This window comes from Peromyscus californicus, unplaced genomic scaffold, assembly GCF_007827085.1.
Source record: "Peromyscus californicus insignis strain IS unplaced genomic scaffold, ASM782708v3 Scaffold_9__1_contigs__length_137607984, whole genome shotgun sequence".
NCBI classification, from domain to species: Eukaryota; Metazoa; Chordata; class Mammalia; order Rodentia; family Cricetidae; genus Peromyscus; species Peromyscus californicus.
Window position 1 is genome coordinate 96,427,728 of NW_026294617.1, and position 13,622 is coordinate 96,441,349.

Below are 13,622 nucleotides of genomic sequence, written 5' to 3' on the forward strand. Positions count from 1 at the left end.
GTCGACTTATGACATTTAGATATGCCTCATTAAATACTAGGTTAAACCTACAGATTTCCTCTACAGAAACATGCAATTGCATTGATGTAAGACAACTGTTTTGTCTCTTCAGTAGAAACTGAAGCTATGCTCTGGGAAAATTAAAATCAACATTTTTGGTACCATATATCTGATAAAATATACCTATATTACAGTTCCACAAACTACTCATACATTTTGGTTTCATGCTAAATGTAAGTCGTTTGCTTCTATTCTACATATATATTTGTAGTAAATATACACATTATCAACTCATATTTTCAATAATGATTCTAGTGTAGGTACTGTTCAATTAAGTGATTGTTGTTGCCACACCTAGCCACAATACATTCTTTGTGATTTTTTATATACCCCTGTATCTTATTTTATATGTCAGCAATGAACACTTCCATATACGTTTCCTTCCTAAAAAGAAGCATAAATCTTAAAACCTCAGTATTTAGAAACTGCTGTGGCTAGTTACCAACTATTAGTATATAAGAGTGTTCTTTCATAGCAAGAAGTCTTTGCATCTGTCATGTGACATTTTGATGCCTATAATATTCATCAGCTGTTTCTATCCTTACCATTCTACAAGCAACTGCCATTCTTGAAACTGATTGCTGTTTAGGAATAAAGCATGGTTATTAGGTATTGTCAGCTTCAGAGGAGCAGTATGTAACATACAGCGAATTTTGTGAGGTGATGAAGCCTTACATTTCTAGAACTAATCACTGCTGAAGAAAGTAAAAGGGTAAAAATGGATTTTCCTTCCCATGAGGCCCTTCTGTCACATTGTATGCCATTCAACTATAAAAATGATGATAGTTTTTTCTTTACCTGCCAAGAACGACAGAAGTGAAAGATAACTTCATATGTATGTAACCAGATGTACACATACCTATCGATATTATCTATTGTCCACATCATCTTTAAGTTTCAGTCTTGCTAGTCTCATTGGCACAGCTATGGGGAAAGAATGTGAATAAAGATAAGCATGAAACTCTCACTGAGTTTTAATGTGAGCAGAAAATAATAGTATTTCACTTTTTCCAAACCATTCCAAATCATAGTCTTCAATCACCATTCTTTGGAGTTCTTGTTTTGCTTCTTTGACCTTGAACTTGCACATCAACTTCATCTCCAATTCTACTGTGTGATCTCATCCTCTGTTCTTCTCACAGCCCAGTATAGACTGTATACTTGGGTCCATGCTTACCTGGTGTTTCCATCATTACAGCTCCTCCCGTCATCAAGAGATAACAAAGGGTACTCACTGAGTTGAGGATGGGATGGAAAAGAGAAGATGATCTAGATCAGAAGATACAAAGTAACACATATATCAGCAATACAAATCTAGAGGATCAGGAGAAGCTCTTGCCAATGATAGCTATAAGAAGTTGCTTTTGAACATAGTTTGCTTTAAAATGGAAGCATTTTACTAGATGGGGGGGTCATGAGAGGTACCTTAAAATGAAAATAATTCAATTACTACTAGAAAGTCTCATTTCAACTGTAGATATTCAATGTTTGGTAGGAAAAATTGGTCATAAAATGAGCAAAACTGGAAAAATTAGGATTTGCAGTCAAGTAATAAATCAACATTCATATAGCCAGTAAACACTCATTTTTGAAATAGCCTTAATTCTTTTTATCTAGAGATTGTTCATGAATGATAACTTTTTATGCCATTGGTTTGGCATGCTGGGAAGTTAAAAGAAGAATAGTTTTTAAAGCCCCATGACTTCCAGAGTTTGAGAGAGAAAAGTTTGACTGCCTGTGGCTGTAAGCCAGCAGTCCTGCCCAGGAATGGGATGTAGACTCTAGTACAGGTGTTAGGGATCAAATCCTGGTGCCACCAAGTGTCACACTATCCCTTGGTCGACTTACTCAGCCACTCCAGACTTGATTGTTCCATCTGAATAAGAGGAGAGAAACTAAAATACCCTCTACGGTGCTGTGAGGAATTATTGAGTATTTGAACAGCACTAAGAGAGGAATCTGGCAATGGGAAGCAATGTAAGAACATGTGCCAGGCGGTGGTGGTGCACGCCTTTAATCCCAGCACTTGGGAGGCAGAGCCAGGTGGATCTCTGTGAGTTCGAGTTCGAGGCCAGCCTGGGCTACCAAGTGAGTTCCAGGAAAGGTGCAAAGCTACACAGAGAAACCCTGTCTCAAAACAAACAAACAAACAAACAAACAAACAAAAAACCCATGTGCCTTTATTGTGTTTAAGAATTCCTGACTTGATTCTCCCTGAAGACTTTGGGTTCTATTGTGTTCTCTAGTAAGTGGAGACCTGAAATGGAACATATGTCATGTTGTAAAATTATCCAAAACAGTACATTTCATTCCTAACTTGATGCTCAGTCTTGCCCTGGAGTCTCAGAGCCAGCTGAGATAAATGTTATGTTGGCAATGCAGCCAACATACATGGTGCTGATGAGAAGTTTGCCACATCTTCATAGTTTCCTAAGGTGTTAATATGAGACCTCCATTCTGTCTCCTGATTGGAGTGTCCCCAACCCAAAGCTCTGACATGAAATCTCTGAACTCATCCTCCACACCTTAGCCTCATGACGTCTTCTTGGTGAACGAGTGGTCTCTTGTCTGTGTGAGTCTTCTGAAGTAGAAAGTGTTGAAATAAATGGCTTATGACATGAACAGTGTTGAAATAAATGTTTATTTTAACACTTCATAAGTCATGAGCCATTTATTTTAACACTTTTCATTTGAAGTGTTTAAATAATAGGTTTTATACAGGGATGTGTCATCCACCCTGTTTAATATAAAAGTGAATATGTAAATATATCCATCTATCTAATCTGGATTTTACACCCTTTGACTGCCAAATAGCTTGGTTGCCATAGTTTCTGGAGTAACCTGAAATTAAATTTTCGTTCTTTTCTTTTCAGTTGATAGGTAATTTGTGGTGCATAAGGTGATTGGACATCATTCCATTAATGGACGATTGGCTAAATATCTTTCAGACTCCTAAAACAAATGTCAGCAAAGACTAGAAATGACAGTTGTGTGCTTTCATAACTAAAACAGCTTTTTCCAGAAAATATCACAATTTTTTCTTTTGTGTTTAGGATGAGTAACAACCTATTTGCAGGATCATTTGAAACATTTGCATCAATAAATTAAACTTATTGAAGGAAGCAATGTGGCTCAGAAGTTAATAGTTTAGGTGGAAAGTGAGATTGTTTGTCCGTTGTTTAAATGATAAGATATGTTACTGTTGCTACCAGACAAATAAGAAAGCTCCTCTGTGTTTTATAAGATTAAAGATAGCATAAATAAAACCCTGAGGAAAACACTTTATGCATATTGAGTCATTTGGTGAAGGATGGATAGAATTGTGGCTACATCTCAGTAGGAAATTACAATCAATAAGAATAATGATGGTAATAGATTTCAAGAAATTCTTTTTACTATTTACAAGTCTGTACCTTTGTTTTTTGCCAAATAATATAGACTCCTGGATACTTTTATGTGAGAGATAAGAATCCAACTGTTACATAACTGATATTTTAAAAAGCAATTTGTTGTTTTAGGACAGTTTCTACATTTATAGCAAAGCTGAAAGGGTAGCAGGAGCATTCTTATGTAACCTCCCCCCAGTTTTTGTTACTTTTAAATATAAAGGATATTGCATTTTAAGAATGTATCAAACCAGTACATTGCAGTGGAAAGTTTTTTTTTTGTTTTTTTTTTTACCAAAGCCTGTGTTCTGAAAGGCCTAAAAGAGTGAGGGGAGAGTTACAAATAAAAGCATTGTAGGCTAGAAGGAAGGAGCACATAGAAAAGGAAAACAGGAGAAGGATGCATTTAAGCAGAAAGTTTAGAAGAATCTTAGATTGTACAGATCCTGATCATGCGTGTGTCTGTCTGTGAAGCAGCTCCCTCACAATCGTACTCTGGAGAGATGTTGCTTTTTGCCTTCAGGAGATTTTTAAGGGAATAACTAAAATCTGAGAAGTAAAAAGTGCTTCAGAAGAATACAAACACTAGCATCCTTTTTTTCCAAGTGACATTTTCCAATGTCTATAAATGCTATTGATTTCAGATTGTAAATTATTTTACTTCTGAACACACCATGTAGAGTTATTCCAGTGCTGTTTGTGTGAGCTTGTAATCATTGATTATAGCATTAGACTCTCCATAAATGTGCCATTGTGAATAACAGAACTTGTTAGCATATTGTCTGTCTACAGTCTGTAGTTCCTATCCTGTGGTGGCAACCACAAACATGCTTCTGACATTCTGTTTTGCTTCCCCGCCCCCCTTGAAACTTCTAAATTCTCTGGCAAGATCAGACTTTCAGACTTCCCCTATAAAGCTTAAGTATTTAGTGAATATGAGTACTCTGAGGCCTCTGATTATACTCTTCAGTTTATAAATAATCTATAATGTAAGCCAATATATCTGCTGCCACATCCCACCTGTGAGCATGCCTACTTCCACTTTTCTTTTTATTGCATCAAGGAAAATAATCAACAATGTTCCAAAAAAAAGACACACATTGCAATTGTTCCACCTATTTACACCATATTTCAGGTACTCTTGAAAAGTTTTGAAGAATTATGTTATAATATGATTTCAGTCAACATCTTCCCAATTACAGAGAATTCTACAGTGGAAAAAAAAAACAACATATAGCAATTTTGACAAAGCTCACTAAAAATGTCTCCCTGTGAGGCAGGAAAACCATGTTATAGCCATACACAGAACATCTGCCATGCCCAAGGCCTAATCTAAATGGTCAAGTGATATTTGGAATTAGGCTATGAAATTTAGGCATCTGAGTGATGAAATACCTATGGCAGAACCAAAAAGTGAAAGAGTTTCCATGAATGAAGAGAAACATATGCATCACATTTTGCTTAGATATGTGCATTCCCTATGATGAAATATCCTCTTCCCACCAAATTGAGCCCAATAAAAAGCTTGTGTAAGCATAAGTTCACTAACTGCTGTTTGGCAGTGAGTTAAGTCAGCATGGGTTGCATGTATGCCAACCTGCCTAGACATAGATGCCAGTCAACAAAGTAATGACCTCATTTTGACAAGAGACTGAAATTTCATCAGGAAACATAATGGGTTGTAAAAGTGATATAGAGCAAGGCTATTTCATCACAAATACATGGCACACTTAATAAAGCTGTAAGCCAAATAGTCTTTAAAGATTGAATTGGGAAGATGAACTTATGATTATAAGGTCTTAATAGGAATAACACCCTTGAATGTTTGCTCCCTTGTTTTGTGGAAATACAGATACAGTGACTTATCAATTTGAACATAACACATAGAAACAGAAACTCTTATTATGTATTCATAATACAGATGATCATTTGGTGACAGTTTTGAAATTTGGCTCTGGGCCTTCACTTAGTTTACCAGTCTGCAGACGGCCTAATGGCTTTTGTGGCTGGCTGCAACTGTGCTTTTCTGCATATAGTACTATTTAACATGAAGTGCTAGTTCAGAAGTTAAGATTTAAATGTACAGTCCAGATATAGTACCTGCTTTTTTATTTCATCAGCTTTGTACTCCATGTATCTACATTCCTAAGCAACCAGTGATACGTTCCCCATCAAGGCTGGAGACGATCCTACTCTACGTGCTTAGATATGATTATGTATACCTTTTCAAACATCATTGCTTCCAAGAAAAATTTATGGAAATTGAAACAATAAATGAACCCAGCGTATCATAAGACTTGCTCCTTAAGGGTCATGTAGTCAACATGGATGTACTCCCTGATGTATTGCAAACAATGATCTCTAGTCCTATTTACCTTTGATATTCAAGCTCACAGACTTGCAAATGGGAAAGATTCTTTTGTGTATCACAGGATGAAGTCTTTGAAATATTATAACCTTCCAAAGATGCCATAGAAATGGATCTAAGTAGGCAATGTAATGAACTCCTTCACTAGTTCTTCTTTATGTTTGTGTTTTTATATTTCAATGTAGTGTGGCTGTGATGGTTTGCAAAAGAATGGCCCCCATAGGCTCATATATTTGAATGCTTGGTCATCAGGAAGTGTCACTACTAGAGAGGGATTAGGAAGTATGGCCTTGGGGTAAGTGTGTCGCTGGGAACTGGGCTTTGAAATTTTAGAAGCCCACACCAGGCCCAGTGCCTCTTTCTCTTTATATTGCCTGTGGATCTGGATGTAGAACTCTCAGTTACTTCTTCAGCACCATGTCTGCCTGTGTGCTCTCTTGCTCCCTGCTATGACAACAATGGACTAAACTTCTGAAACTGTAAGCAAGCCCCAATTAAACACCTTCCTTTGTAAGGGTTGCCATGGTCATCGTGTCTCCTCACAGGAACAGAACACTGACTAAGACAGTGGCTTATATATATTACAATGCTCAACTACATTGACTTTCATGTACACATCTGGAATAACTATAATCTTAGGCAAGGGAGAGAATATTTTTTTCACCCAGTATTGTCTTGGATTTCTCACTGGGCAGATTCCCCAGCTCTAGCTTGAAACTTAACACTATCATGGATTTGCCTATCCTCTTTCGAGTGTGTGTGTATGTGTGTGTGTGTGCGGGTGTGTGTGTGTGTGTGTGTGTGTGTGTGTGTATGTAGATGTGCATGTGTGTACATGCACATGGTATCAGACTTAATTTATTCAACATAATTTTGCTTCATATGTATCTGTATTATTGCGTGAATCAGATAATTTCATCTTGATTCTACTCATTTTCATTGTATTAATTACCTAATGTTTGCTTGTCTTCAAGTTTATCTGAGTTGTTTCCAGATTTAAGCCAGCATGAATAAGCTGCTATGAAAATTCTTGTGCATATGCTTTGCAATCTTGATTTTACTCCACTTAGGTAAATATCTAGGAAATAAGTTTTTGGAATAATGGAATAGATGGATTTTTATTTATTTACTTATTTTAGGAAACTGGTAAACAAGTATCCCAAATGATCCCATCATTTTATACTCCTACCTGTCAGTAATGTACAAGAATTCTCTATTATCATCAACATTGAGTGATCAGAAAATTTTATATTTAGCAATTCTAGGAATGTGTGATGCTGTCCAATAGCAGTTTTGATATGTATTTCTGTGATTTAGAACATTTTAATGTGTTTGTATATGTATTTAAGTTTACTTTTTAAAACTATCTGTTCAAATTTTCTGCTGCCTTTAAATGTTTTGTACCTTTTAATTGCTGTTTTATAGGAATTCACTATGCATTTTAACAGTTGTGAGTCATATATTAGTTTATATGCATAATATATATTATATGTTAGTATATGTTATTTTTCTAAATTTTGACTTGTTGATACATTTTCTTAATGATATCTTCTTATGAGTGTGTTTATCAAGATTTAATCTTTCAGTTAGCACCTTTATTATCATTTTCAGAAATTTTTGCCTAACTCAGATTTGCAAAGATCTTCTGGTTTTATTTTCTGTAACTTTGTGGGTTTCAAGATTTACTTTTTGAAACTACAGCCCATCTTAAGATCTCAGAACTGTGTAATTTTTAAAATGAAGTGAGATAGAGATTGTGTTATTTCCCATTGTGGCGTATGATGTGACAAAGCAACAACTGTATGTGATAAGTGTATTCAGACATCATAATCAAATTGTGGTATTTAACATCCCTTTCTCCTAGAACTTGACGTAAACTTTTGAGTAACACACTGTAATCACATATATTGAGTTCAGAGTAAACTTTGAGTGAATGCATGTAACGTGTACCTATCCATCAGGGTGATTAGTATCACTGTCCTCTTCCATTAGGAAGCCCTTACTTTCTTCTAGTTACTCATAAAGCATATGACATGTCACAGTGAATCATTGCTATAGGGCCTATACTAAGTCTGCATCTGGGTACTTGTCTCACCACCCCTTTACCATACACCTTCCCAGCATCTAGGAACCACCCATCCATGAGAAATAATGAATCACATTTAATCACTCAGGATCAACCTATTTTACTTAACACAACAGCATCCATTTTTTTACATTTTTCTGCAAATAGTAGAATACTATTCTTTTAATGGTGGAATAGCATTCCATTGTGTACAGTTCCCATGTGTTTTCCTATTTATCCAATGATGGACATAAATATTGAGTCAGTGTCGTAGCTACTGTGATTAGTGTGACTATAACCATGGTAAGGTACATGCTTAGTTAGATACATTTTTGACACTTCATACCCAGAAGTTGGAGAGCTACTTCAAATAAAACATCTAGTCTTTGTTTTCTCAGAAACCTCCATATTATCCCCCACAGTGGCTGTGCTGATCCACATTGCCAATCCTAAAGTTCTCCCTCATAAGCATACCTGCCGGCATCAGTTGTATTTTGTCTTTGATAGTAGCCATCCTAACTGCAGTGAGAGTATTCCATCATGTCTCATTTACATTTACTGGTGTTTAAGAAAACTGAGCACATTGTAATAAATGTATAGTTTCATGAATTTAGGTTTTGTGTGGTTTGTGATATGTGTATTTTATCTACTTCAATTAGATTCTTTCTGTGGTCAAGTTTCATATACATTCTGGATACTAATACTTTGTGAGAGGAATAGTTTGGAAAAGACAATTCCCATTCTATAGCTTGTCTCTTAATTTTTCTTGGTTATTTCCCTGTTGTTGAATCCTCTTACCTTAACATAATACCATTCATCTCTTCTCTGTTATTGTTTATATGCTTTGGGGATCTTACCTAAAACAATCACTGTCTATCCTCCTATTCAAGGAATCACTCTGCCTTCTTTTAAAATTTTCACAATTTCAGGTCTTACATTAGGTTTTCATCCAATTTAAGTTGAGTTTTACATAGGAAGAGAGGTAGCTGTCTCACCCAATTTATTAGAAGAATCACTTTTTCCCCTCATACTGAACTAACCAAGTGTCTTGCTGAAAATCAATTGTTCTCATCTGTGGGACCACTTCAGAACTCCATCCTGTCCACTTCATTTTTTATGTGCTCTAATATAATTAGAGTGAGTTCCAGAGATTTGGAGACATCATAAAGCAGTGGTTCTTAACTTTCCTAATGCTGCAACTCTTTAATACAGTTCCTCACGTTGTGGTGACCCCAACTATAAAATTGTTTTCATTGCTACTTCATAACTGTAATTTTGCTACTGTTATGAATTGTAATGTAAACATCTGTTTTCTGACAGTCTTAGGAAACCCGTGTGTGGAGATTGTTTGACTACCAAAGGATCATGACTCACAGGTTGAGAATCAGTATCCAAAGTGAAATAATATCCTCCTCAAACTCTATTGGCTTTTTCCTTTTTATTTTTGGCTATTCCAAATCTTTTGTATTTCTGAAGAACTTTTAGGAATAACAAGTTGGTTTATTTAAAGAAAACTTACTAGAATCTTGTGGTTGTGTTGAATCTATAGGTCAGTTTGGAGAAATTCATCTTCTCAACAGAATTGAGTTTTCCAACCCACAAATGTTGTGATGGTTGATTTTTTTACTATCAATTTGACACAATCCAAATCACCAATGAAGAGTGTCTTCATGAGGGATTGTTTAAGTCAGGTTGGCCTATGGCTATGTGTAAAAGTCTTTCTTTGAGCCTCCAACCAGTTCTCAAATAAAGACACAGCAACTTATTATTAGTTATGAATGCTTGGCCTTAGTTTAGTCTTGTCCCACTGGCTCTTTTAACTTAAATTAACCTGTTTTTCTTCATCTATATTTTGCCTCCAGGCTCTTTTTTCTTTCTTTCATTCTGTGTGTACTATTTTTCTTGCTTCTGTGTCTGGCCTGCTGGCAGCTGCCTGGCTGGCTGGCCTGGGGCATGTTCTTCTCTTTCTCCCTCATTCTCTTCTCCTCTAGAGCCTAGATTCCTCCTCTTATTCTCTCTACGCACCAGCCCCACCTACCAGGTGCCTTAGTCAGACAAGTTAAAACAGCAATACATCTTTTACATAATTAAATAGATGCAGCATAAACAAATGTAACACATCTTTACATAGTTAAACAAATGTAGCACAAGCAAATATAAGCATCTTTACATAGTTAAACAATTACTCTGTAACACAAAAGATGTAACACATCTTTACATAGTTAAAGTAATATTCTACAACATTTCCCTCTTTTTGTCTAAAAAAGTGTTTTAACTTTAACGTAGTAAGACTATATACAATAAGAAAAAATATAAAGTAAGAATTACATTTACAATATTCAATCCATTTGTATTTGGCAAATTCAGAGAGATTATTCCATTATTTATTATCTTGGTGAGTCCAAAGTTTTGTACCTAATTTACTTTCTATCATAACTAAGGAAAACTGTAACTGTAAGTATGTAGTCTTCAACTCCATCAAAGACCCCAAAGGATGTAATATTACCTGAGTAAACAGGAAGTGCAGTGAAAGCCATTTCAAAAACTACAAAAATGACAGAGATATATGGCTGCCTAGATAGTCACCCAAGATTCCTCTGCAACATTGGGGCATCCATCTTCAGCCTGCAGGCCTAAAATACCTAGCAGACTTCTTTCTGTGAAGCAGGAATTTTGAAGGGTTGTCCTGCTTTGTCTCGGCAAAGTTTGACAGTCTTATTCCTTTGAGTCCTGATTGTCTAGTTTGTATAGCATACTGTCAGCAGTCAAAGCAAGGGTAGTTTCTTGCCCAAATGGCTAGCTTTGCCACATTAATGCAAACTCCATATGGATATTCTTTGATGTCCATCATCCTGTTATGAAGAGGAATTGTGCTGCCAGCAGCAGATGTATCTCACTGTGATGAAAAGCCCTGTGTTAACAAAATATTTTAAATGCCATATTCTGTAGGTCTTTGAAGTATTTGAAGACCATCTATCAATCTAAAATGTATCTCTGTATTATCTTGAAAACATACCTAACATAACTATGAGTTTGATTTTTATAGATGACCAACTACTATCCTGCATTTCTTAATTATCCTAAACAGTTTGTTATAATAGCTTTCAAGGACTACAACTTTATATTACATTTTAAAATAAATTGGATAGATATAATACCTTAAACAAGAGTAGAAACATATATATGGTATAACAAAAAGAACCTTATGTTTGTGTCAATATACAAAATTCCATGCCAATATGAAATATTTGAGATGAATAATAATCTTTTTATCTTATATTCCTATATCCCCTCTAAATAATGATAATCATCCATGACCCACCAAATGACCAAAAACTACCAACCCTACCTCTTGAGAATGTGGGCATTGTGTTCTCTAGACTACTTCCTATTGTCTGAGGGTGATGGCATCTTTAAGGGACCCTGAGAAAATTGAGATAATAGTCAAGTCCTGGGAAAACTAGTTGTAACATTTGTTGTCCAGTCTCAAAACTATTCCCATGCAGAGGGATTAGTATATACATCACCTGCTTTATAGTTTTTCTTGGTTTATTTCTTTATGTCTGTAGCCAAGATTTCAGGATATCTCCTCTGATCAAATTGGATCTCTATTAACCTGAAAGGAATCCACAGCATTTCATTTCCTGTAGAAACAAAAGCATAAACTCTCCCCCAATGTACTACATTTTCTGAATTCCATTTTAAAGTTAAGACATCTTTTAAGCATCTAGCCTGGCTTAATTCAGTAGTTCCTTTATAACCCAGTGTCTCTCAGTGGCTGCCATTCACTTAGCATTCAAAAAATTCAAAGTCAACACAACACCGTATAGGATCCAGACTCCCTGTGTATTTCCCATTTTTACATGGCTTTTTTTTACTTTATATTACTTTACTTTCTGTATAAAGACTTTATTATTTATGAACTATTTTTTCTATGACTGCCTACACCCATTTTCTTTTCTTTCTTAAGCTTATGAATATTTTAAAACACACTTTAACCTGTTTAGAGGTTTTTTTCATATGGACCTGTCTTTACTGAATCTCTCTAGCATGGCAAACCTTTAACTGCAAGGTGGTAGCTAGACCCTCCATCATGGCTCTGGCCACTGGCTCTGCCCCCTTCTAGGGTCCATCATGGCAGAGTCTTAAACCTGTTTAAGCATTTATCCTGGAGGTGCATTTAACTGCCCCAGTTCTAGGAAGCTGGTACCTGCACTGTGGCAGGTGATTTTACTTAGCTTGTTGTTTCAGTTTAATATGCTGGCTACTCAAGTCCTCGCTGTATGGCAGAGCCTCGTCCCTGAGACTGGCTGACAGCTAGTCTAGCTGAATTTGTGAGTTTCTGTCCCCCCAAAATAAGGCAGAGATTAATTGAGGAAGATACCTGATGTTGTTCTCTGTCCTTCACATGTATGCCCACACAAATTTGTGCATACTCACACACACACAGGGACACACACACATGATCACATGCACATTAAATAAAATATCACACAACAATGAATGCCGTAGCTGGAGGGGAAAGATATTTGGTCCCTTGCCCACTGCGCAGGATCTCAGCACACTAGAGCACTTGTTTTTCCAATTCTGAGGTAGTTAGCCTTGGCTGTTAAGTGTTTTGCAAGCCTGATGTGTCCTTTACTGTATCTGCAAATGTTCTTATCTTGGTCTCAGCACCAGCTAGCATCGTATATATCCTACTTACAAACCCTAGCTACCTATCTTTGCAGAGTTCAGCTAGGTCCTACCTACATCTATCTCCCAAAAACCTCCTTTTACTAGCTCAGTCTTCCTACCTACCCCTCTGCCCCTGCTGGCTGTCATCTAATGGGACATCTGTCCATGTATCACTCATGTTTCCATATTATCTTCCTCATCCTTGCATGTTTGTTGAGAGCCCTTTGCTGGCTACATGAAATAATTCTGACTGAAAACAATTCCCCATATTTTTTTTTTATCCAGCTAGAAGTAAGGGAAAGTTTTATTGTCAATGAATCCAGAAATCAACTACGCCTTCCTTACCAAGGTTACTTACCTATTTTACAGAGATTAGTGAATCTCAGAGTTTGAGACAGGGTACATCTTTGAGAGCTGTCTAGCCCACGGAAGAGAACAAGCCATGGTCCCTTTGCTGTACAACCAGGTTTCAGCAGACTGTGAGGGGTGCAGTCTTATCACAGTACACAGAGATTTACACATGTAATTCACTGACAAGTGAAAAGAGAATGCATTACTAAGAATGAAAGGAAAGGTTTACACTCTGGAAAGTGCTACCATGGACACCTTGGCCATGAATCCACCCTCAGGGAAAACAGCACAGCTTTCAGAAAGAAGTCACAGCTTCCCAAAGAAAGAAATGATGCAGTCCTGGTAGATATGGCTCTCTTCTTGTTATTCCCTCATTTGTCCTCAGCAAGATGCTCACTTCTGCTTATCCTGTGTTCTCCCATGGGTGAAGTGTAATCCCAATCATCAACATTCTCACTATCACTATAATCTTCCTTTTTCTCCTCTGCAGATAACCATTTCTGAGTACAGGTTTAAGGATGGCTTTCTATGGAGTGTGTTAATATTTCCTCACAGAAGAAATGCCTTCTACACCAAGTCCTGCAATCCTCTCTTGGTTTAGAGTTTTTTTAATAGTCTATCTGTTTATATTCAATAGTTAAACATTTAATGTTTACAGTCCAAAAATGTCACTACCAGGCCTTATAGAAGAGAGGAGAGAGAGAGAGAGAGAGAG

General features: G+C 36.4%; 1 protein-coding gene across 2 annotated transcripts in view; it reads left to right on the forward strand.

Moving 5' to 3' along the window:
• The window catches only part of Dpyd (dihydropyrimidine dehydrogenase), an 849,077-nt gene that overhangs the window by 669,616 nt on the left and 165,839 nt on the right, over window positions 1-13,622 (forward strand). The gene's annotated exons all lie outside the window — the stretch shown is intronic.